Source organism: Nicotiana attenuata, chromosome 7 (assembly GCF_001879085.1).
Source record: "Nicotiana attenuata strain UT chromosome 7, NIATTr2, whole genome shotgun sequence".
NCBI lineage: Eukaryota > Viridiplantae > Streptophyta > Magnoliopsida > Solanales > Solanaceae > Nicotiana > Nicotiana attenuata.
In genome coordinates this window covers 97,152,822-97,178,896 of record NC_031995.1, presented here as the reverse complement: position 1 = coordinate 97,178,896, position 26,075 = coordinate 97,152,822, and the positions used below count along the sequence as shown (strand labels likewise).

Sequence of the window (26,075 nt, the reverse complement as noted above, 5' to 3'; positions counted from 1 at the left end):
ACCCTTTTGAGTCAACTTGGTCAAGGGTGATGCGATAGATGAAAATCCCTGAAAAAACCAACGGTAGTAACCTGCCAAACCGAGAAAACTACGAATCACTGTGGCTGAGGACGGCCTGGCCCAACTCTGAACTGCCTCTATCTTCCTCGGATCAACCTGAATACCCTCACTGGACACCACGTGCCCCAAGAAAGCCACTGAACTGAGCCAAAACTCACATTTGGAGAATTTTGCATAAAGCTTCTCCTCCCCCAATCTCTGCAACACCACTCTGAAATGCTCCGTGGGCTCCTCCTGACTATGCGAATATACCAGAATATCGTCAATGAAAACAATAACGAACGAGTCGAGATAAGGCCGGAACACACTGTTCATCAAATGCATGAACGTTGCTGGGGCATTGGTTAGCCCAAAAGACATCACAAGGAACTCATAGTGACCATATCGGGTCCTGAAGGTTGTCCTTAGAATATCCGAGTCCCTGATCTTCAGCTGGTGATACCCTGAACGGAGATCAATCTTGGAGAACATCCTCGCTCCCAGAAGCTAGTCGAATAAATCATCAATTGTGAGGCAGGGGATACTTGTTCTTAATTGTGACCTTGTTCATCTGCCTGTAATCAATGCACATCCTCATGGTGCCATCTTTCTTCTTCACAAACAGAACAGGTGCGCCCCACGGCGAGACACTAGGGCGAATGAACCCCTTATCTAGGAGCTCCTGAAGCTGCTCCTTCAACTCCTTCAACTCCGCTGGCGCCATACGATACGGTGCAATAGAAATGGGTTGAGTGCCCGGCACCAGGTCAATACCAATATTGATATCCTTGTCCGGTGGCATGCCCAGCAGGTCTGCAGGAAACACATTGCGAAAATCCCTCAAAACTGGAACAAAATCAATGTGGGGAACCTCTGCACTGACATCCCTCACAAATGCTAAGTACGAAAGACAACATTTCCCAACCATACGCTGGGCCTTCAAGAATGAGATTACCCTGCTGGGAACATAATCAGATAAACCTCGCCACTCAATCCGTGGTACACCCGACATAGCTAATGTCACTGTCTTGGCGTGACAGTCCAAAATAGCCCGGCACGGAGATAACCAATCCACGCGCAATATCACATCGAAGTCCACCATGCAAAGTAACAGAAGATCCACTCTAGTCTTAAGACCCCCAATAGACACAATGCACGACCGATACACATGGTCTACCACAACAGTATCGCCCACCGAAGTAGAGACATGAATAGAAGAAACGAGGGACTCGCAGGGCGTATCCAAATAATGGGAAAAATATGATGACACATAAGAGAAAATAGAACCAGGGTCAAATAACACAGAGGCATCTCTGCGGCAGACTGAGACAATACCTGTAATCACCGCATCTGAAGCAATAGCATCAAGTCTAGCTGGGAGTGAATAGAAACGGGTCTGACCACCACCTGATCGACCTCCCCCTCTTGGGCGACCCCTAGACGACTGTCCTCCACCCCTAGCTAGCTGGGTGGATGGTGAAGTAACTGGTGCTGAAGTTGATGGCTGACTCCTATGCTGAGATGAACCCCCAAGACGACGAGGACACTACCTCCACATGTGACCCAACTCTCCACACTCGTAACAACTCCCGGGTGCTGGAGACGGGGACTGAAGGGAACCTCTAGCACCAGAATGTCTATCATATGCACCTGGCATAGAAGAGTCCTGAACCGATGGAGCACGGGACTTACCCTGGGCTGGAAGGGCACTAAGTGACGAATGCCCCTGATGAGAACTGTGAGAACCATGGCCCGATGACGCCCCACGATAACCTAGGCGAGCTGACTGAGCATGTCTGAATGGACGGCCTCTGCCGTGCTGAAACTGACCTCTCGAAGGAGCACCACCATAACTACCAGATCCCCGAGGTCTCTTAGCTTCCCTCTCCTCTCACTTCTAGTGACGAACTGACTCAATCTCGCGAGCAATGTCAAGAACCTCCTCAAAAGTAGCACCAGACATCAAAGAACCTCCTGATCCTCTCTCTATCTGTAGCAACCATCCAAATAGCATGACGAGCTAACACTGAGAACCTCTTCTCATACTGCGTCACAGTCATATCTCCCTATCTCAACTGCTCGAACTGCTTGCGCAGCTCCTCTCTGCGGGACTGTGGCACATACTTCTCCAAAAATAGAATGGAGAACTGCTGCCAGGTAAGGGGCGCTGCACCAATAGGCCTACGCCTCTCATAAGCCTCCCACCAAGTGAAGGCGGCTCTAGAAAACTGAAAGGTAGTAAATGCAACCCCGCTGGTCTCCAGAATACCCGCGGTGCAAAGAATCCTCTGACACTTGTCCAAGAAACCCTATCCATCCTTGCCCTCTGTACCACTAAAAGTCGGAGGCTGGAGTCTGCCAAACCTCTCCAATCTGCGCTGCTCGTCCTTTGGCATAACCGCAGCTACGTAACTCAGAGCAGCTGCCACCGACTGAACTAGTGGTGCCTCCGGTGTCTGCAATCCCTGAACAACCTGATCGGGCGTGCGAGCAACGGAAGTCTGATTACATCCCCTGGCCTGAGAAGTGGCTGCGGTAGCAGAAACTGCGACCGCCAGAGCAAGACTAGTGCACACGGTCAAGATCTAAGCCAAGGTCTCCTAAAGACCCAAAATGAAAATAGGCACAGCCGGTGCCTGAGCTGGTGCTGCTGGAGCGTCCACAACTGGGACATGATCCTGAACTGGGGCTGCTAGTGGATCTGCAGGTGCTGCCTAGCTGCTATGCGGGCTACACCCCTTCCCCTACCACGGCTTCGACAGCGTCCTCGGCCTCTCGTGGTCCCAGCTGGTGGTACTGGTGGTCGTCCATCCTGACCGGTAGTGCGTGTCCTCACAATCTGTGAGAGAATATAATAACAGAAGTTTAGTACTAGCATCAACATATTCGCACAACAGGAATTAAAGAATAAGAAGTTTTTCCTAAAGGTTCTGCAGCCTTCCGAGGATAAATACAGACGTCTCTGTACAAATCTGCGAGACTCTACTAAACCTGCTCATGACTTGTGAGACCTATGTAACCTAGGCTCTAATACCAACTTGTCACGACCCTAAACCGAACCCGGTCGTGATGGCGCCTATCGTGAAACAAGGCCAGCAGACACAAACCCCCAATCCAATTAAACAGTTATAATAATTTATATTTAAGTCATTAATAAGTGATAAGTCCCAAAATAAAGAAGGAAATAGAATAATTGCGGAAAACAACACAGTCCGATATCGGGGTGTCACTAGTCATGAGCATCTAAACATCCGTCTAAGAGTATGAAGAGACTACATAGTCTAATACAATTCCAGTACAAAGGAAAATAAGGATAGGAAGGAGAAGCACTGGGTTGCGAACGCCGAGCAGCTACCTAGTCAACTCCGAACAACCTGCTGGAAAGCAATCAGCCCTCACTGGCGTGACCCGAGACTCCTGGATCTACATACAGGGTGCAGGGAGTAATGTGAGTACGCCAGCTCAGTAAGTAATAAATGTAAAGGCAGCTGAGTGATAAGAAAACACGTAAAACACAGCAAAGAGTAACAATGAGGCAGTATAAAACTAGAACAATACAATAAAATAGTAAAAGCTCGTCAAAACTCCTTAGTTTAGTAAAACCTCTTTAAAACATCTTTTAGCAATTCAAATGAGTGAATCAGAACAGAGATAAAAGATAGAAACACAAATCAGCCCCTCGGGCAAAATACCAACAGAACCAGCCCCTCGGGCTATCTCACAATCACTCGTATCAGCCCCTCGGGTAATAACATGGAACAACATCAGCCCCTCGGGCTATATCACATCACAAACTAGGTACCCGCGCTCACTGGGGGTGTACAGACTCCGGGCAGGGTCCCTTACGGCCCAAGCGCAATAACAAGCCATCTCGTGGCATAATCAAATAGGCTCTCGGCCTTATATCAAGCCGCCTCGTGGCGTAACAACTCAGGCCCTCGGCCTCAAAATCATGAATCAGCACAATACCGCTATTGTGCGCAGACCGATCCCTTAATAACCTCACAACACAGGCCCTCGGCCTCACATAGTCAGAAATCTCTAAAAGCCACTCAAGACACAGTAAAATATGATGCTCAACCCAAAATATCATTTAAGATGTCAAAGTAGAGTAAATATGGCTGAGTTATGAAAACAGTAGAATACAACATGACTGAGTATAAATATGAAATCAAAACAGTGAGGAATAGTAGGCAAAATCCCCTAAGGGTCCAAAACAGTTGGCGCGAGGCCCAAATATGGTGTTCAGCCCAAGACATGATGATAGCAAACACTTTTCAATTAAATACATGGTTAACAGTCATACGGGACGGACTATGTCACAATCTCAAATGGTGCACGACCCCACGCTCGTCATCTAGCGTGTGCGTCACCTCAAAGTAGCACAACGATGTGAAATCTGGGGTTTCATACCCTCAGGATAGCATTTACAATCATTACTTACCTTTATCCGGTCCAAACTCTAGCCCGCAATGTCTTTGCCTCTCGTCTCGGCCTCAACTTGCGTCAAATCTATTTAAAATTAGTTCATAACCATCAACATATGCTAAAGGAGTGAAACACATACGAAATTAATCAAATTATAACACAAATCCCGAAATTGACTAAACCCGACCCCCGGGCTCACGTCTCGAAATTTGACAAATTTTACATTAATAGATCCCTTATTCCGCCACGAGTTCATGCATACCAAAAGTACCAAAATCGGACCTCAAATGGCCCCTCAAATTGCCACTCAAAGCTCTCCAATTAACCAAGCCCTAACCACCAAATTTACCACTGATTTTCCCGTAAATTTCATGCTAGCAACGATAAAAATCACCATAATAATGAGCTTAGGAACCAAGGACCTTACCTCAATGAATCCCTCTGAAAATCTCCCTTGAAATTGCTCCCAAAAGCTTCACCCCGAATGAAATATTGAGAAAAATGACCGAAAATCGCGAAGGAAGTCTTTTATACTTTCAGATCCAGGCTTTTCGCACCTGCGGTCCCTATACCGCACCTGTGGTACCGCATCTGCGGCCAAAGCACCGCATCTGCAGTTTTCACTTAAAAGCCCATTTTCACATCTGCGACAAAATGCCCGCACCTGTGCTATCATAGGTGCGCTCCAGTAGCCGCTTATGCAGTTCCAACTGACCTCCCTCTTGGCCGCATCTGCGGCTCCATATTCGCTTCTGCGAGTCTGCACATGCGGTCCCCTAGCCGCAGGTGCGGTTATGACAGCAAAAGAAAAACTCCAGCTGCCAAACCCAACTCAAAATCTTCCGTCAACCATCCGAAATCACCTCGAGGCCCCCGGGACCTCAAGCAAAAGCACAAACAAGTCATATACCACTATCCAAACTTATAGTGATCTTCAAAACACCTCAAACAACATCGAATCAACAAAATCACATCGGATTCAAGCCTACGGTTCCAAAAATCTTCCGAATTGCGCTTTTGATCAAAAAGTCTATCGAACCACGTTCGAATGACCTGAAATTTTGCACACACATCCCAAATGACATAACGGACCTACTGAAACTCCCGGAACTCCATTCCGACCCCTATATTAAAATCTCACCTATCAATCGGAAAACACCAAAATTCCAATTCCGCCAATTCACGCCTAAATCTACTCCGGACCTCCAAAACACATTCCAATCACACTCCTAAGTCCCAAATCATCTCTCAAAGCTATCCGAACCATCGTAATTCACATCCGAGCCCTTTCTCACATAAGTCAACATCCGGTTGACTTTTCCAACTTAAGTTTACTCAAAAGAGACTAAGTGTCTCAAACCTTACCAGAACCTCTCCGAACCCAAACCAACTAACCCGATAACACATAATACAGTTGAACAAGATAATAAGAATTAGAAATGGGGGAAACAGTGCGGTAACTCATGAAACGACAGGCCGGATCGTTATAGGATGGCTACATGATGGGTATGATGTGGCTGCGAGATATGTTCATATGGGTTGAATTTGACGAAAAGAGTTTGATTGAGATGTAAACTGGGTGCTTGATTTCTGCCTTGATGTGACATATAGTATCGAGTTATGAGCATATTAGAGGATCTTTCATGTTGTTTAATTGTGGAACAAATTAGATTCTCATGTCTTGTTGATGAGTTCATAATCAGGAAGATTAAGTAATTGCGTAGTATTTGTGACCGTGGAAGGGTATGGAAAGATGTCGGTTTGAGGCTAAGCAGGTGGGTTATCTCCTATTGGGTGTCCTGAGGTTGTGTGATCCCTATGTTGTTTTGTAGCGAGTTCTCTTTTACCAGTGAATTATACGTGTTGCAATTTGAGTTTGGATCATTATGAGAGTTGGCTTGACTGTTACAAGGGTAAATGTGAGAATTTGAAGATGATCTGAGATATTAGATGATTTGTGTTAGATGAGCTTATGAAGGATTTTGTAGAATTTCAGTGCGGGATTTTGGCAGCAACAGAGTAAGGGTACTGTAAGTTATCAGATGCTTTATTCCTTGGCTTTGTGCCAAGTGGAGGAGTCTATTATCGGCGGGTTGATTGCACAGTTATGTGTTGTATTGGGCTCATTTTGAGGTATACTGGTGAATCAGTTATGGCTTATAGATGTTAAGGTCGAGGATGACTTGAGTAAGGGAATTTCTGGATACGGGTTGTATTACACTCTATGGGTATATGGAAGCCATGGAATGATTGAGTGGTTATTCATGAAGGATGTAGTGTTCGTGGAGTAAAAATTTGCTCGGTTGCTTAGAGGTGTGAATTACTTCTTAGGGTGTTGGGGTGCATATGGGGCACAGGCCGCTCGGTTTGTTTAGTCGTTTTGATTGAGATTTGAGCAGAGTGGAAGGCACTCGAGAATGGTTCCAATGGATTCAAGATTTAAACATTGTAATTGAGAATTTTGCGGATTTGTATATGGCTAGAATATGAGATTTAAGTTGGATGGTGTTGAGGATTGTGGCATTTCTATACCATTATGGATTCTATATTTCAGTAACACGAAGGTGAAGGGGAAAGTTTTAGGTTCACATAAGGTCTCTTCAAAGTGGGTGTCTTGATTGTGGTGCTTTAGGTACTTAAGAGGGTATTCAACGACTTATGGACCTTAGGGCGGTGTGGTTTTATGCTAGGGTCTCGTGTGGTGAGATTTGGTTCCGGATTGTGGTATTATGGCAAGGAGAAGTATCAATTTGAAGGAAATCCAGAAGGAACTCAAAGAATTAGGACAGTATGGTAACGGGTTGGATCAAAATGGTAACGGATGTGATTGTCACTTTCAGTTCTTATGAGGTAGTGAGTTCCTGCAGGTGTTTTATGGCGATACTCTTGGGTTTTGACGACCTGTGTGGCTCGGTTGAGTTAGAGCGATTCAGTTCTGTCGGCTAGGTTATGTGCAAATGGGGTTCGAAGAGTTCTCAATGGTTTCTACCACGGGTCGAGGTGTATATTTCCTATTGATGTGCGGGACATGATGCGTACGGTGATTTTCTCCTAGGTGGGATCAAATGAAAAATTCTTGGCTGATTGAGTGGGTAGTTGCTTATGACTCAGAGCGGATTATAAAGCTCTCATATTTTTCATATAATGGCATGGTATGTGCAGTGTGTTGTGTGGGATTGATATTGGCATGTGCAAGGTCACGATTCAGTTTTAGAGGGAAGGTCATGAATCCTTAAGCAGCATTGACGATTTTAGAGGACTAGAAAAATTATATTACAGTTTGATATGGCTTGATGAAAGTGTAAATTTCAAGAAGGGCACTATGTTTTGGTTTATGGATACTTCATTGGTATTGCGGCACACGTTTGGTTGATCGATTGTTGATATTCATATTTTTCTATGTGGCACGGAAGAATTATAAAAGTATTCCTCATGGGATAATCGTGTATGAGAGATGTGTTAGACATTCGAGCAGTGTAGTTGAGATCAGATAAGGTGATTCGTGTGTTCTATGAATTTGGAGAATGGGAGTTCGCATAAACAGATAGTTTCGCGGTTGTGGACTGTGAAGATGTGGCCAAAGCTAGACAGATGATAGTATGCTTTATGGATCAGTCATTGTGAACTTTCGGACTGTTATGTATCTATTTTTGGGTGACCAGAGTTGGTTTAGGGTCCATTGGTAGGCCCAATGAGGATGTGTGTTCTACACCGGGTCGGATTGGTTGGCTCCATACTGCTATTGTTGAGGGATGTGCCATTCGGTTGTTGTTGAGCTTATTTTTGTTCTGAAATGATCTGTGAGTTACTCATCTATGCTACGAGGAGTTGTGATTTTTGGTTATATACACAAACGGTGCAGTTTTATTCATATAGCGGAATATGAGCAAGATAAGTATTTGGGTGTTGAATGATTGATTGTGCATTGATTATGTTCATTCCGGACTATGGTATTGAGTTATTTGCTTCAGTGGGTATGGTCATGCACAATTAGTACTAGACGTCAAATTGCGCGTGATTGTTGATTTTGAGCATTGTGACTTGAGGTATTTCATGTGGACCAGTGTTTGGATGGGGTCGCGCATCACAATGAAGTTATGTTGGGATATGATCCTTTGTGTTAGATTCGTGTGTTTTGGGCTCTTAGCATTGTGTTGTGGTGGCACTTGTTGAGATTGCGGGACGGTTCTCTCATTGGAGTCATTTTCTATGTCTGAGTATGTTTGAATTGTGGCATATTGGTGCAAAGATTGCACGGTTTGTGGCTCCGGGTAGTATTGGTGAGGAATGTCAGTAGAGTAGCTTGTATTTGATAAGATGTGGTCGTCGGACCTAGAATGGGTGCTATCGGAGTTGATTGCAGTATATATGTAAGGATAATGTCGCTGATCGACTTAGAAATTGGCTATAGTTCTTATTGAAGGAGGGGGAGCTCCATGACTTGTTGATCTGATAAATGGTTATGAGTTTCTGCGTGTTTCTTTCCTCATCTGCAGTACACAAAGGCTTTAGAACGAGGTTTTGTTTGACATAAGGTTTATTATCGGTATTGGGTTGTTTTGAGCAGCTATTGTGATTAGAAATTTTGCTACGAGTATGCGAGTCATGTGGTATGTTGAGTGATTACATCTTGGGTTGTGTTTATGGCTTGATACAGCTTGTTCAGACTTATACAGTGTGTTGATGTGAAGTTCGGGTCTTGTTGTAAATTTCAGATGTTAGAAATTGGACATTGTGGTTTACGGACTAAGGTTGAAGTAATGATCTTCAGTTATGTCGTGTTGTCAGGCCTATATGATATAGGGTGATGTGGGATCATCCCCGGTTATGTGCATGGTGAGGTTACACGGCGTTTTGACGGTTTAGGAACCACTCTTGGCACGTTCGAGGACGAACGTACGTTTAAGTGGGGCAGAATGTAACGAACCGACCGGTCATTTTGAGCATTTGCACTTCGCTCGCTAGTTTGGAGGTGCGAGTAGCTCCGTATGATGTATTAGGACTTGTGTGCAAAATTTGAGTTCATTTCGAGTTGCTTTGATATGTTTCAGCGCGAGTTTTGGAAGTCGAAAGTTCGAAAGTTCATTAAGTTTGATTTGAGGTGTGTTTCGTCGTTTCGATATTGTTATACATGATTTGAGGCCTCGAGTAGGTCTGTATTATATTATAGGACTTGTCGGTATGTTCGTACGGGGTGCCGAGGGACTCGGGTGAGTTTCAGATAGGTTTGGGCTGTGTTGCGCTCGTTTTTCTTATGTTACGACATCGTTTCTTCAAGCATAAATGGTACCACATTAAGCAAATGAGCTCTTATTTCTATTTTGGTTGAAGCATTAGATCCGCATTGTAATTATGGAGGCATAGAAAAAAGAATCGTCGAATTTGGACATCATATGAGGATTTTATGGCCATTTTACTAAGAATTGGGTTGCTAGATTTTTTTCCAGATTAATTACGAAATTGCCACTGCTTCGTATTTAAAAATCTGCACTATTTCCAAATATTGACACAAACATATCTCCTTCATTATAAGGTCAAATAGAGTGGTTCAAAAGTATATATTGACTGAAATTTCACAAGGAATCCATTTGAGGCATCAAAAGCAAGTTTTGGGATTGGTTGGCACGCAAAACGAGCCAGAACAGCTGGGCAAAATTACTTAATATGGAAGGTTTGTTCATTTGGTCATATTTTGAGTTGGGGAGCCTGGATTTGGAAAAGTTTTGGAGGCGATTTTTACCGTATGGATTGGGGTAAGTGTTCTATATTCGATTTTGGTTATATTTCATGAATCCATCTTCATTTTTGGCATTTGATTGATGATTTCAAAGTGAAATTGGGGGTTTTGTCTAAAATTTCATAAAGTGAATTTTGGAGTTTTGAACACCGATTTAAAGTCGGATTTGAGTGAAACTAGTATGGTTGGACTCGTAATTGAATGGGTTATTGGATTTTGTAAATTTTGTTGGGTTTCGAGGTACGGGCCCGGGTTGGGCTTTTTGGCCGATTTTGGGGTTTTGATTAAAGATTCGACCTTTTTCGACTGGGATTGGTTCCTTTAACATTGTTTGATGTATTTGATTTGTCTTTTGGTTAGTTTTAAGTCGTTTGGAGGTCGAAACGCACGTGATGGCATTTTTGGAGCATCGCTTGGCTTGCTCGGCAGTGGAATCGGCTTGTTCAAGATAAGTAACTCTTTTAAACTTAGTTGAGGGTATGAAACCCCGAATTATGTGCTATGTGATTGGTGTTGAGGTGACGCACATGCTAGGTGATGGGCATGTGGGCGTGCACCCTTTGAAATGTGACTTTGTATTTCCCTGGCATTGTTTAGTGGCCCTAGTTTGTTGATATCTGTGTTTTCACCATGTGATTAATTAATTGAGTTGTCAATCATGCTAGATATCATGTTTAGGCTTTATGCTGATTTGTTAGGATCCATATTGGTCATTTCATGTTGTCACCTCACTATTTTCATTGATATTTCGTACTCAGTCATATTCATGCATTCATATCATATCTCAGTCTCAGTTGTTATTTATTGATACATCATATTATTGTTGTCAGGCTAGTTTCATGACATTGAGGGCCCGAGAGACTGGAGAGATTGATGACTGAGTGAGGCGAGGGCCTGATTGTGAGTATATTTATGGGATCAAGCTGCACGCCGTAGCATGTTCTATTGATTTATGCCTGAGTGAGGCCGAGGGCCTGATTGTAAGGATATTTATGGGATCGGGCTGCACGGCGCAGCATGTTTTATTGATTTATGCTTGAGTGAGGCCAAGGGCCTGATTGTTATGCCATGATTGGCTTGTTATAGCGCTTCGGCTGAAGGAGCCCCGGAGTCTGCCCACCCCCAGTGAGCGCAGATACCTATTGAGAGCGAGTGTCGAGTGCTGAGTGTCGAGTGATTGGGAGGACTAAGTGGTTGTGAGGATTGAGTGTAGGAGGACTGAGTGGCTGTGAGGACTGAGTGACGGGAGGACTGAGTGAATTGATACTCTGAGAGTACGCATATGGTTTTGCTACTGAGTCGCATCGCATTTGACATGCACATGACATATAGGCATAGAGATGCATTTTTCCCATGTTGTACGGTATCATGTCATTCATGACTTTTTTTTACACACATTGATATGTGGGCATAGAGAGGTATTTCACACATGCTATCGGTAAGAAATTAAACATCATATTTACTGTTAAAAGGATTTTTGGAATAACTCATAGTTTTTAAACTTACTCGTATTTTCGACGATCTCGGTAAAAGAATTGAGTTTTTACTGATATACTTGAAAGGCGGAACTATTTTCCGGAAAAACTATGAAAAATCCAAGCATTTTATCTCTGAATTACTTCCTTATTTATATGTTGTACATTGTTATGAACTGCTATTGATTATGAACTGCTACTTCCTTAGGTTTGTTACTTAGTGAGTACATGGGGTCGGTTGTACTCATACTACACTTCCTGCACATTGCGTGCAGATTCCGAATGCCGATGTTGCTGTGTTAGAGGGGAACTAAATTAGAAGATGTACTTGCGTCCTTGTTGTAGTTGCCTCTTGTTCATGGTAGCCTTAGAATTATAAAACTCTGTTTAAGTATTTTCCAAACAGAAGAGTATTTACTTCATATCAGCTTTGTAAACTCTATTCTTAGAAGCTCATGATTTGTACTACCAGTCCTTGGGAATGTATAAGATTTAGATAATTTCTTTGATTAATTGTCCTATTAAATATACATGAAACTGGATAGATATTAGTTGGCTTACCTAGTGTGTTGGGTTAGGTGCCATCGACTAGTAGATTTTGGGTCGTGACAATTATCTTGCTGAGAAATTTGTTGAGGTGTTCAATGCAACTGATTCAATGAAGAAGAGCACGTTAGCAGTATACTAGTACTTATTGTCTGTATTGTTTTCCTTTTTTTAGGTAGTTTTAAAGCTAATATCCTTTTATTTAAACTTTTTGATATAGCATCTGCACAACAGAGATGTGAAAAAATATGTAGAAGGCGATAGTGATAGGAACCAGGATGCAGTCAATGAAAACAAATAAGGTATACTGGAAGTGTGATGTCCAAAGGAATGTTGTCCAGTTTTATATACTGAGTCAGTATAATTTAGACAATGAGTATAAAATATACTATTTTTAATGCTTCAATTTCTGGCTCTGCAGAGGATTCACACGATATCAAAAAACATGATGCCAATAATGAACATGGAAAATTAGAAGATTTTAATTTTGAAGAGATAAAGAAAGGGACTTCTGGTATTGAAACGTAAAGTTGTATATTCAAAAAAAAATTATTTATATTTTCTGACATATTAATGTATATTTTATGTAGCATCTGATTTTGTTGATGTTGGAATTCCAGATGAAGATAAATGGTTAGAAATATGTGATTCAGAGGCTCATAAATTAACAGCTGAGCTTTGTAAACAAACAACAAATGAAGATATTCCTTCAGGTAAGATGATTAAACAGTCATGCAATGAAGATGTTCCAGCTGTAGAGGTTTATAAAAATTCATCAACCGAGATGATTCCAGATCATGAAATTGAGATGACTGACTCTTAAATTGATTTTCAGATTCATATATTAACTTCCGAGTTTGTTAATGAGTCCATAGGTGTTGCTCCTGTAATGTCATCTATTCCAAAATGCTCTACACCTGAAGACGCTGCAACTTCTTCCTTGCCTATTCAGTCAAGTTTTGAAGGCGTCCAAGCTTATGAGGTTTTGGATGACTCTAGTCAAGAAGATGCAACAAGAATAAAAAAAACCTGTTGTACCTCGTGTTATTGTGAAAGGGGATCACCCTTTTAAAACGTCAATTACTGAAGAAATTCATGTATCAATTAGTGATGAGTTTAGTAAGTTTGTTCAAACAAAGTTAATTCAAACTCGTAGGTAATTTTACATATATTCTTTATGTTTTGATAGTATTTTCTTTGTAATGGTAGTCTGGACTATTATATTAATATATTTATTAATTTTTTTAGGAAGAAGGGGTACGAAAAGAAGGATGATATACTGGAGGAACAATTTGATCTTGGAATTGCATTTATAGCTAAGAGGACATTGTTTTTTGAACTTCATTATGCTGGTCTAGGTATCAATGACACGGTATGTTAACATACATTATTTTTTTGTTTTGTTTTATTATAGATATGTGTGTGTACATCCGATTGATGTCTGTTTTCTTTTTGTAGCATATTGATGTTATATTCTATTACCTCCGGAAGAAAGCAAAATATGAAAACATAAGGATGACAACTACCGATAACTATTTCAGTTCTGCCATTGAAGAGGTGTACAATAAATCAACCATGGATAGCATGAATGTAAAGAATCAGATATTTGACTTGACAAAGAAATTAAGAGAGTATGGGCTTGGGTTTCACATTCTTTGTAACACCCCCTGACTTTTTGTTGATTATGTTTTATGCCATTCAATGTAAAACATGCATGGCATTGGGTGTTGGGCGTTCTATCTTTGCATGATGGCTGCATATGCGTGTACGACTCAATGAGATCCCCAAGACATGATGTTGTAGATCATAGAGCATTGCACTCATTTGCTGTAATGATACCATTGTCGCTCAACACTACATTTTATCAGCAAAGAAGTGACATCGCAATGAATAAATCACATTACTTGGGAAAAGAGGATCTATCTGAACCATTTGCTCTTATATCAGTGGATAACTTGCCTCAACAAGAAAAAGCGTAAGTTGTAATTTTTTTTATATCTTATTCTTCAGTTTTTACTCCTTTATTGTTTATCTTATTCTTTCTTAATATGTGTTTTTTATGTAGTGATTGTGGTATATATTATTCTGCATTTGCGGAGTATTTCATTGAAGGCAAGAAGATACCTGCTGACAAGAACATCTTTGATCTTACACGTCTTCGAACCAGATATGGAGCATTATTATGCAATTATGGTAAGAAGAAGAAGCTGGAATGTTTGGTGAGTGAAGATGAGGCCACTGGAAGATTAGACAAACATTGCGTTTCAAAAAGGCGCAACACAAAGACTAATAAATAGTTTTTTGTTTATTGTTGTACATTAAAAGATATTTTGGATTGAAATGCAGATTAATATACTAGAATATATATTTTAAGCATGTGTTTGTGTTTATATTTTTATGTATAATGTGGATTGGAGTTTATATTTTTTTATGGTGTGTTTTTATGCATAATAAGTTGGATTACCTAATTTTAGTTGATGATATTCTAGTATAATTAGCTGCAGTTCTTATTTTGTTTGGTTCCTGTATATTATGCTGGAAATACTACTTATAAAGTGCTATAAGCCAATATATTATAATGGAGAACTCTAAAACAATGGAGAAGTTATATCCAGAATGATTTGCTGGAGTTAAAGACTTTAAAATTTTGCTTCCTGTATATTTTGCTGGAGATATATGACCTGAAAGTATTTTCTCCAGTATTTTATCCTGTATGTGTACAATCCAATTTTTTTGGGCTGGATTTAAGGCGATTCATTGATTGAAATAAAGATTAACGGATTGGAGTTATATTTTCTAAGGTATGTTTTTATGGATAATAAATTGGATTTCATAATTATTGTTGATGCTATTCTACTAAAATTAGCTAGAGTTTCTTGTGTTTTTTTGGTTCCTGTATATTATGCTGGAAGTAAAGACTACAAAATTTTTGCTTCCTGTATATTTGGCTGGAGATCTATCATTTGAAATCATATTATCCAGTATTGTCCTGGATGTATACAAAACTTCTTTTATTCTTTTCATAATCACTTTCTTTATATACTGAATTTGATGATGTATGTTCATCTGTAAGCCAGTAAGTTTTGCTGGATTTTCATGAAGTATTTCTTGCGTTTCAAAAAGGCGTAACGCAAAGAGTAGGAAATGATTTTTTGTTTTTTGCTGCAATTTAAAAGATATTTTGGATTAAAATGCAGATTAATATACTGGAGTCTATATTTTTAGCATGTGTTTGTATTTCTATTTTTGTATTTTCATGTATAATGTGAACTTGAGTTCATATTTTTTATGGCGTGTTTTTATAGATAATAAGCTGGATTTCATAATTTTTGTTGATTCTATTATGTTATAATTAGCTGGATTTCTTATTTTATTTTTGTCACGACCCAAATTTTATTTATTCAAATTTCAGTCATATCATTTAACCACTTACATTCCAAGGCATTTAAGCAGTATATATCACAGATTCAAGTAATTAACATGCGTAATTATGCCGAGGCCGGTCCAATATCATATAAAAATATGCACTACCGGAGGGTCGAACGACACGAACCGTAGATGCATCTATTTACTACCAAGGTGCTTGGCCCGATCCACAAATAATAATTTATTTTCAAGAAAGCACACATTTTCCAAGTATTTCATACAAATCCTTAAGTAAGTGAGTATAACCTTCTATAATTATTTTACCAATTTCCAGCATGACTTAAGTGATTATAATAGCAAGTAAGGACGCAAGCATTTCAAATATAGCGTGATACGAGTCCTAAACTACCCGGACAATAACAAAATAGTAGCTACGTACGGACTCTCGTCACCACGTACGTATGTAGCCCCCACAGATAGGTACATACATTTATTTAATTCACCTATGGGGTTAATTTCCTCTTACAAGGTTAGAAAGGAGACTTACCTCGTCTCAAAGACTACTTCCCAATTCAAAAATGCGCTCAAACCTCCAAATTTGACGCCAAATGACTTGAAACTAGTCAAACATTACATAAACTAATCATTCTATGCTCAAAAGTTCCTAATTCTACCATTTAAGTGATTACCCAACCTATATTGCAAGATTCCTAAAATTTATCCACAGGCCCACATGCTCGGATTCCGGAAAATTTTAAAGGAAGTTGTTACCCATAACCTTAGGAACACAAATATGTGATTTCACTAAATTCCATAACAAATTTCGTGGTTAAATCTCATTTCTGTCAAAACACTAGGTTTTCACCTAAACCTATGATTTCTACCAATTTTACATGTTATAATCTGCCCATAAACTATGTATTTAACTCACATTGTGTAGGAATTACTTACCTCAAAGTGCTAGGTGAAATCCCCTCTCTAAGAGCTCCAAGAATCACCCCAAAATGAAATAAATGAGCTCAAAAATGCCTAAGTCCTGTATTAAATGAGGTTCTACCTTCTGCGATTTTCGCACCTGCGGTCATAGGGCCGCATCTGCGGTCCGCACCTACGGCAAGACCTTTTACTCAATTGGCAGGTGCACCTTTTACTCAATTGGCCGGGCTCCGCATCTGTGGACACAAGGAGCCGCACTATGAGCCCTTTCCGCTTCTGCGACCACAGTGTTGGCACGTGCGGTCTCGCATGTGTGTAAATTTCTCTGCACCTGCGGTGCCTGGGCTGACTTCACATTTCCGCTTCTGCGGCTCATGGTTCTCACCTGCGAGCTCTCACCTGCAGCTGGCCAAACGCAAGTGCGGTTATGATAGAACTGGAGCTTCATCAGCTGCTCCCCATTTCTAACTTAGTCCGAGCATCGTCCGATCAACTCTCGGGGCCCCCGTGTCCCGCTCAAACATATCCACAAGTTTGGAATCATAAAAAGGACTTGCTCAAACTCTCGAAACGCCCGAAATAACGTTAAAACTAAGAATCACACCCTTAAACCAATTGAATCAAACTTAAGAACTTCAAGTTCTTCAATTTACTTGCAAAGTGCCGAAACGTACTTATACTACTAGGAATGACACCAAATTTTGCGTGCAAGTCTTAAATGACAATACGGAACTATGCCCAGTCTCGGAATTCCGTTTGGACCTTCATGTCACCAAAACCCGCTCCAAACCAAATTTAAAGAATTTCTAAAACCTTCAAGAACCAACTTTCGCTATTAGGCGCCAAAATGCTCTCGGTTCATCCAATCCGATCCGAACATACGCCCAAGTCCGAAATCATCATATGAACCTATTGGAACTGTGAAATCCCGCTTCCGAGGTTGTTTACTCAAAATGCTGTCCGAAGTCAAACTTGGCCTTTTAGGCCAACCTTAAGGAATCAAGTATTCCGATTTCAACCCGAACTCTTCTAAATCCCAAACTAACCATCCCTGCAAGTCATAAATCAGTAAAAGCAAGTAGGGGAAGTCTTATTTAAGGGAACGAGGATCTAGAAAGCGAACGACCGGTCAGGTCATTACATTCTTCACCTCTTAAACAAACGTTCATCCTCGAACGGGTTTAGATTCGTACCTGAAGTGCTGAATAAGTGTGTATATCCACTCTGCATGTCCTCCATGGAATCCCAGGTCACCTCCTCGACTGGTTGGCCCCTCCACTGTACTTTTACCGCGAAAATCCTGTTGGATCTCAACTGACGATCATGCCTAGCAACAATGGTAACTGGCTCCTCCTCATAACCCAATCTCTCATCTAGATGAATAGTGATGAAATCTAACACATGTGACAAGTCGGCATGATACCTCCGAAGCATAGACACGTGAAAAACCGGATGAACCCCTGATAGGCTGAGAGGTAAAGCAAGCTCATAAGCAACCTCCCCAATATTCTCGCCTACCATAAATGATACATCACATGCCTTCCGATCCGCATAACTCTTCTGCCTGGACTGAGCTGTGCGGAGTCGCTCCTGAATCAACTTTACCTTTTCCAAGACATCCTTCACCAGATCAGTACCATATAACCTAGCCTCGTCGGGCTTGAACCACCCGATGGGAGGACGATATCGCCGATCGTATAAAGCCTCCAATGGAGCCATCTCGATGCTGAACTGATAGCTTTTGTTGTAAGCAAACTCGGCCAATGGCAAGAACTGATCCTACTGCTTGTTGGTCTGTGGATGAAATGCTGCGTTGAGCTCTACGCAGGTCCCCAACTCACTCTGTATGGCTATCCAGAAATGGGAAGTGAACCGAGGGCCTCTATCTGATATGATAGAAACAGGCACACCGTGCAACCGAACTATCTCCTGAATATAAATCTGGGCCAACTTCTCCGAAGTATAGGTAGTCGCAACCGGAATGAAGTGTGCCGACTTGGTCAACCTGTCGACAATGACCCAAACTGCATCAAATTTCCGCAAGGTCCGCGGTAGTCCAACTACAAAGTCTATAGTGATGCGCTCCCATTTCCACTCAACTATAGTCATCTACTAAAGTAGGCCACCTGGCCTCTAGTACTCATACTTGACCTGCTGGAAATTTAGGCACCTAGCTACATACTCCACTATGTCTTTCTTCATCCGCCGCCAACAATAATGTTCTCTCAGATCACGATACATCTTTGTAGCACCTGGATAAATAGTATACCGTGAACTGTGTGCCTCCTCTAGAATCTTTTCCCTCAAGCCATCGACATTAGGAACACATAGACGACTCTGAAGTCGCGGGACACCATCCTTGCTAATAGAAACCTCCTTGGCACTACCCTGTAGCACCGTCTCTCTGAGAACTGCCAAGTGTAGATCATCAGACTCCCGAGCCTTGATCTGCCCCAATAGTGAAGACTGGGCAACAACACATGCAAGAACTCGGCTGGGCTCTAATATATCCAACCTCACAAGTCTATTAGCCAAGGACTAAATGTCCAAAGCTAGTGGCCTTTCCTCTGCTGAAATGAATGCCAAGCTACCCATACTCTCTGCCTTCCTGCTTAAGGCATCCACAACCACATTTGCCTTGCCCGATGATAAAGGATGGTGATGTCATAATCCTTCAGTAACTCAAGCCATCTACGCTGCCTCAAATTGAGATCCCTTTGCTTGAACAAATGCTGTAGGCTGCGATGATCTGTATAAGCCTCACATGACACCCCATACAAATATTGCCTCCATATCTTAAGGGCATGAACAATCGCGCTAACTCTAGGTCCTGCACGGGGTAATTCTTCTCATGAATCTTTAGCTGACTTGAAGCATATGCAATAACTCACCCTTCCTGCATCAATACACAACCCAAGCCGACGCGTGAAGCGTCGCAATACACCGTATACATCCCCGAACCTGAAGGTAAAACTAGAACTGGTGTTGTAGTCAAAGCTGTCTTGAGCTTCTGAAAGATCGCCTCACAATAATCAGCCAACGGAACGGATCACCCTTCTGAGTCAATCTAGTGTGCTGCTATGGATGAAAAGCCCTACACAAACCGGCGATAATAACCCACTAATCCCAGGAAACTCCTAATTTCAGTCACCGAAGTGGGACGTGGCCAACTCTGAATTGCCTCAATCTTCTTGGGATCCACCTTAATACCCTCTCCTGACACAACATGTCCGAAGAATGCCACAGACTCTAGCCAAAACTCACACTTTGAGAACTTAGTATATAGCTTCTGCTCTCGCAATGTCTGAAGCACCAGTCTCAAATGCTGCTCGTGCTCCCTCAGGCTACGTGAGTAGATCAAAATGTCATCAATGAAGACAATGACGAACGAATCAATATAAGGCCTGAAAAAGTAATTTATATTATATGTTGGGAGTTGTGTTATAGTAATAATTATATTTTCACTCTTTTCATAGGAGTCCATATTTTATGGATAATAAGTTGTATTTCATAATTTTTGTTGATGATATTCTGTTATAACTAGCTGGATTTCTTATTTTGTTTTGTTCTTGTATATTATACTACAGATGTTAATTATGAAGCCATATAAGCCAGTATATTATAATGGAGATGTGTAAAACAACGGAGAAGTTATATCCACAATAATTTGCTGGAATATGATACATAATGCTTTGTATTACGTAATAAATGTGGTATTTTATGACGTAATAGCTATTTTTATGACGTAACATACATGTGATTCTAATATAGTTGCCTATAATATTTCATCATTTCTTCTGAATTGCAGTACTTTATATAACTATTGGGTGCAGTCTTTCGTGCACTTTTAACCACAAAAAGTAATTTTATATGTTACGTTGGGAGTTGTGTTACAGTAATAATTACATTTTCACTCTTTTCATAAAATTGGGATTCATACATCTTTTTGTTTACACTTGACGTTCAAATTGCCTTCTGTCTTTTCATATACACTGTAGAAGTTTTTTTTGCTATATAAGTAGGCTATGGTTTGTGGATTTATTCACTCAAATGCATCTATTTTTAATCCATAAAACAAAAATATAAATAAAGAAAAATGGATGCCATGATCAGAAACATAATTGATGAAATCAAACAAGATATTATAGAAGCATTTGAGATGAAGTTTGAAGAGTTCATAGAGAAGTATGAAAAGGGTTTAGAAAAAATCAACGACAAGATGGATAGGCTAGAGGTGATAGCCCGAGATGGCTCTTGTGGTGGTTGTAGAGCAGATCGTCACTTTGATAGTGACGATATGGATGATTAGTTTTTTTGTTTCGTTTCTTTTTTGGTGTATAAACCTTTAAACTCCAGTAGATTATACTGGAAGTATTTGGAAGTAGGCTATAGTTTGTGGAAGTATTTGGAAGAAGGCTATGTAGTTTAATTTTCTATTAATATAATATATTTTTTTTAAATCTTCTTGTGCGTTATTTTTTTATAATAATTCCTCTTAAAATTCAAGCAATAACTGAATAATGACTAAACTTTTAAGGTTAGATATGTAAAAACTAAAAACTCTCCATCATATAGTACTGGATGTATCTTTTACGTAAAATTAGAAAAAAAAGCTTTTATAATGTGGTGCAGAACTGAACACCCGTATAATATACTGAAATTTTATGAATTAATATGTAAATTTCACAAAGTCCATGCATTTTATATTAGAAATATCTGCCATTCAAACAGCAGAAGACATGTAAGCTTTTAAGGTTCCCAGATATGTGAAAACAACAAACTCTCCCTGTCAAGGGCAGGAATTTCCACCAACGGGACCGTGATGGCGCCTAACATCACACTCGCTAGGCAAGCCAATGTTAGAGTTTTGTTGACCATTTTCCTTTACATTTCATTGTTTAAAATTTAATGAGCTAGAACAAGTAGAATTAAATACAAAAGTAAGAAAATAACCTTTTTATCCATATACTATTACCAACAAACATTGCCATTACTACCCAGAATCCGGTGTCACAATCCACGAACATACTAGAATTTTCTACAAATATTGGTCTGAATGAAATTACAACTGTTTTGAAAAGAAAGAAAACAAAAATGTAGAAATGTAGAAAGGGACGCCAGGGCCTGCGCACGCCTGCAGGACTACCTTGGGTCTCCAAACTTAGTAACCTGCAGCCAATCTCTTAATCAGCCGCTGCCTGCTCCAAAATCTGAATAGAAAGTGCAGAGTGCAGTATCAGTACAACCGATCCCATATACTGGTATGTGCCGAGCCTAACCTCGACGAGGTAGTGACGAGGCTACGGCGGGGCAATTACAATATAACCTGCATACAGTGTATAATAAAAGCAGAAAGAAGAACGGAACAACATGAAGCAGTAACTTGCAAGGAATTAATATAGAACTCCAGTATTCTATCAGTATCCAGCTATAACTAATCCTTAAGTGAAATATAAAACTGCAGGATAACTTATACAGTATAGGAAAAATACATAAACACATAAACTGATGCGGCGCGCGTCCCGATCTCACCATATAATCAGTAACAATATGAACATTTACCCTTATTACTTAATATCAAATCCTCCCTTCTTCCTCCTGTTGCGGCGTGCAACCCGATCCCACCGTACAATAGTAATTCACCCTTATTACTCCTCAATATATATCACCCTTATTTCTCCTGTTGCAGCGCGCAACCCGATCCCACCATATAATAATATTTCTCCCTTATTCCTCCTCAATATATCACCTTATTCCTCCTGTTGTGGCGTGAAACCCGATCCCGCCATATCAGTACCAATCACACAATAAGAACAGAAATTTCACAATTTCGCTTAAAACTCCCCACGGTATTTAGACCTCAACTAAAACAAATGGAAAGCGGTACAATTATGATAACCAGCTTAAACAAGTAATATGAAACAATGAAACTACGTGATATCTATCACGACATAAATCGATGGGCCGCAATGCGCAACCGGTACCTTACTCAACCGAGTACCAACGTAAGGTATCTTTCTTATTACATCATCATAGATAAGTGGGCCATAAGGCACGTCATGATATAACTAGAGTAATCATGAGGGAATAACCGACATAGAACGACCCAACCTAATATAGAAACTTATACCTGTGACATACGGGACTATAAGGCCAATGTGATCCGTTATGTACTTTAAATATAGGCTGACAAGGCCATGCAAATATCCGTATACAAGACATCGGCCTACAAGCCTCTAAGAGTACATACTTATCATAAAGGTCGTGATAGGGCCCCGCGATACCAAACAATACACGTCTAAATCATACTGACCAAACAAGCAACATCGGAGCAAATGGAGCGCACCAACATCTTCAGCTGAGCTGACAACCTACTTGGAGGACTCTCGACCTCTCTATCGGGACCTGCGGGCATGAAACACAGCGTCCCCAAGCAAAAGGGATATCAGTACAAATAATGTAAGGAATGAAAATCAGTAAAAAAATAGACATGAGAGAAACATGGAGTTATAGACTCGATATGTAAGTCGGAATAACTCTGTAAATCATGAAATACTCATAGTGTCATGAATATGCATATCAATGTCATGTAGTGCATAGGTACATGTGTTCATAACATCATCAAGCCTCGGAGGGCCTCCCATCATACCATCTCGATCACTGTGGACAAAATCATCAACGTATACTAGCTGATCAGGTAGTGGTGCGGATATAACGCCGTAACCATATCCCATATCCCATATACATACATACATACATACATATATATATACATACATATATATATATATATACATATATATATATATATATATATATATACGCGTATATAACGCCATCTGGTCATGGGTCAATGTAAATGAATGCAATGCATGAGAAGTACGTCAATAAAATCTTTCGGGGTGTCATAAGACCATTATGCCTTTGATTAATATCATGAAATAAACTTCATCAACTTACGTATTTTCTGAGACCCATGAACACAGATGATAGAATAATATGACACATGGGGAACCAAGAACATAATCATCTCTAGTATTTCTATGAATAGGGTCATTTATGGAAATTGTACATTTACTCGTTTTGTTTTAATCGTATGGATCACGCCAAAAGAAAGAAGGGATAGCCTTAACGTACCTGAGTCAATTCTCTTAACAATACCTCTAAGGCTCTAACCCATGTCTTTTGCAAAAAAACACGTAACGACGGATCGAAGTAGGGAAAAATTCGTATGATATTCTTGAGAAATATTGTACCGTGTTCTCTTAGAATTACAAGTCACATTGCTATTACACTGTAGGGGTTCATAAGAATTCTTGTTGAAGCTACATCCATTACTTTGTTGAAAATCTCATTCTTTACTTTGTTGAATATCTCATCCTTAATTCTACATCTGTTACTTTGTTGATAAGGAGATCTCACTCATTACTTTGTAGAGACAAGCATCTCTCTTGGGTGATTTGGAGAAGTCTTTGATCCTAGTGGGTGTGGGCCCCACTTCTTTGATGACTTAGCAACCAAAATCCTCCAAAGTTTCCACCAAGTTACATGTTTAAGAGTCATTAATTGGGTTTTGAGTAAGATCTCATTTGCTGCAACGATGGGAGCTTATTAAGTGTAACACCCAGTACATTCGGACTAGGGTGGATATGTTAAATGGGTATTAATTTGATATTTTAGACATATGAAGTCCTAGAGGGATGATTATTGGTGAAAATAGTTGTTTCAAAATCAAGATGGAAAGTGAGGTGCATAAGATTTGACAAAATCGACTAAGTTTGCAGAAGGTCCGTCTTCCAGCAAGGTTTAGTGAATATGTGTAAGAAATTTGGGAAAGCTCAAAGCAGGAAAGTTATAGGACATTGAAATAGATTTCCAACGATATATTATGGAGCCTGAACGGATCTCTGTGCAAAAGGTTATGTACGTTTTACAGAACAGTATGCGATACACGCGCTCTGAGCGCACCGCTAGCGCGGCCGCGCTTCTTTTGAGGCGGTGTTACTGCCATTTTGTGCGGTCAGTAGCGCGGTCAGGTCTACAGGTGCGCGGGCGCGCTCGTGGGGGTCGTTTTAAAGCCCTACTTCGTCCCCCACATCTTAAAAACATAAAAACATGCTCTAGAAAGGGGAACTCTCAAAAACCTAACTCCTTAAGGGTCCTTCCACCACCCGAGTTAAGTTTTAAAGGTGATTCTAAGTTAATTTCAATTTTCCAACATCTTATTAACATGGGTAAACCCTCCATATCATTAAATATTCGATTGTGACATCATTGTTGAGAGAAGGAAGCCTAGTACTCGAATTCAAAGGGTTTGAACTTCGAAAAGGTAATGTCTTCACCATCTAATTGATTCTTGCATTGGTTTAATGATTTTAAACCCTATTTCATGAGATATGAGTTGATGAGTTTGATAGAAAAGCATGAACGATTATAGGTTGGGGTGTTGATTGTTGATTATTTGTTAAGGGTGTTGTTTACTTTATGGGTGATAAAGAATAATGTTGATTATAACCATTTGAGACTTTAGAATTTATCTAGGAACAAGAGAATGGGTTATTGGGTGTAGAGATAGCATTAATAAGGACTATGAAGCTTTATTCTCACCAAGTGTTTCATAAGATACTTAACTGACCAAAACATGAGCATTATAGCTAATGTGGAATCCCTTTGACTTGTATTGCTATAGATTAAAGTTGAAAGGGTTGACAAACGTTGTATTACACTTAAGAGCAGGAAGTTAAGGTATGTGAAGCTAACTCTCTATGTTTGGGAATTTTAATGATTCTCCCTACACTACGTTTCTTTTACCACGTTACTAATTACCTCAGAAATATAGTTAAACCTAGTTCCTTGAATAGTTGCAGAACTTCTATTCTCTAGCTTCATAACTCGTTCACCACTTTCATTCTGAACGTTGTGAGCTCAATACATATTCAATATAGACTTGGGTTTGATGCCCCCGAGTCTTAGTATAGATTACTCAGTATGCCATAAACAGTCGAAGTTTCAGTGTTCATAATCAGTTCAAGAATACATGTCTCAGTCTAGTCCTATTCAGTATTCCAGTATTATTTAACTCAGTGTGATCAAGTATTCCAGTATCATGTAACTCAGTGTGATTCAGTATTTCACTATCATGTATTGCAGTTTGATTCTCAGTTCCTGAATGTTGAACACCTATATTTGGGCCTAAGGCTGCAGTTAATGCTAGGGGTGTGCATTCGATTTATCGATTCGATTTTGACCCTTATCGATAATTACTTATCGATTATCGATTTGTACATATGCTTATCGTTATCGTTTCAATAAGGTTTCGATTTTTTCGATTTCGATTTATTGATTTTGGGGGCTTATCGATTCGATTATCGATTACACCAATAAGAAAATAGGCGAGATTCCACGGAAAGTATATCGCTATAAACGTGCCTAACTAATATGGACAAAAAGAAGCTAAAATAAGACGAACACCATTTATAATATAAAAATTGTGTCAACAAGCACATGTAACAAAACTAAAGTAAGGGATCAAATGTATGCCACCAACA

General features: G+C 40.2%; 1 pseudogene; it reads right to left on the bottom strand.

Annotated features, from left to right (window-relative positions):
- The window catches only part of LOC109230594, a 21,709-nt pseudogene continuing 15,429 nt past the window's right edge, over positions 19,796–26,075 (bottom strand).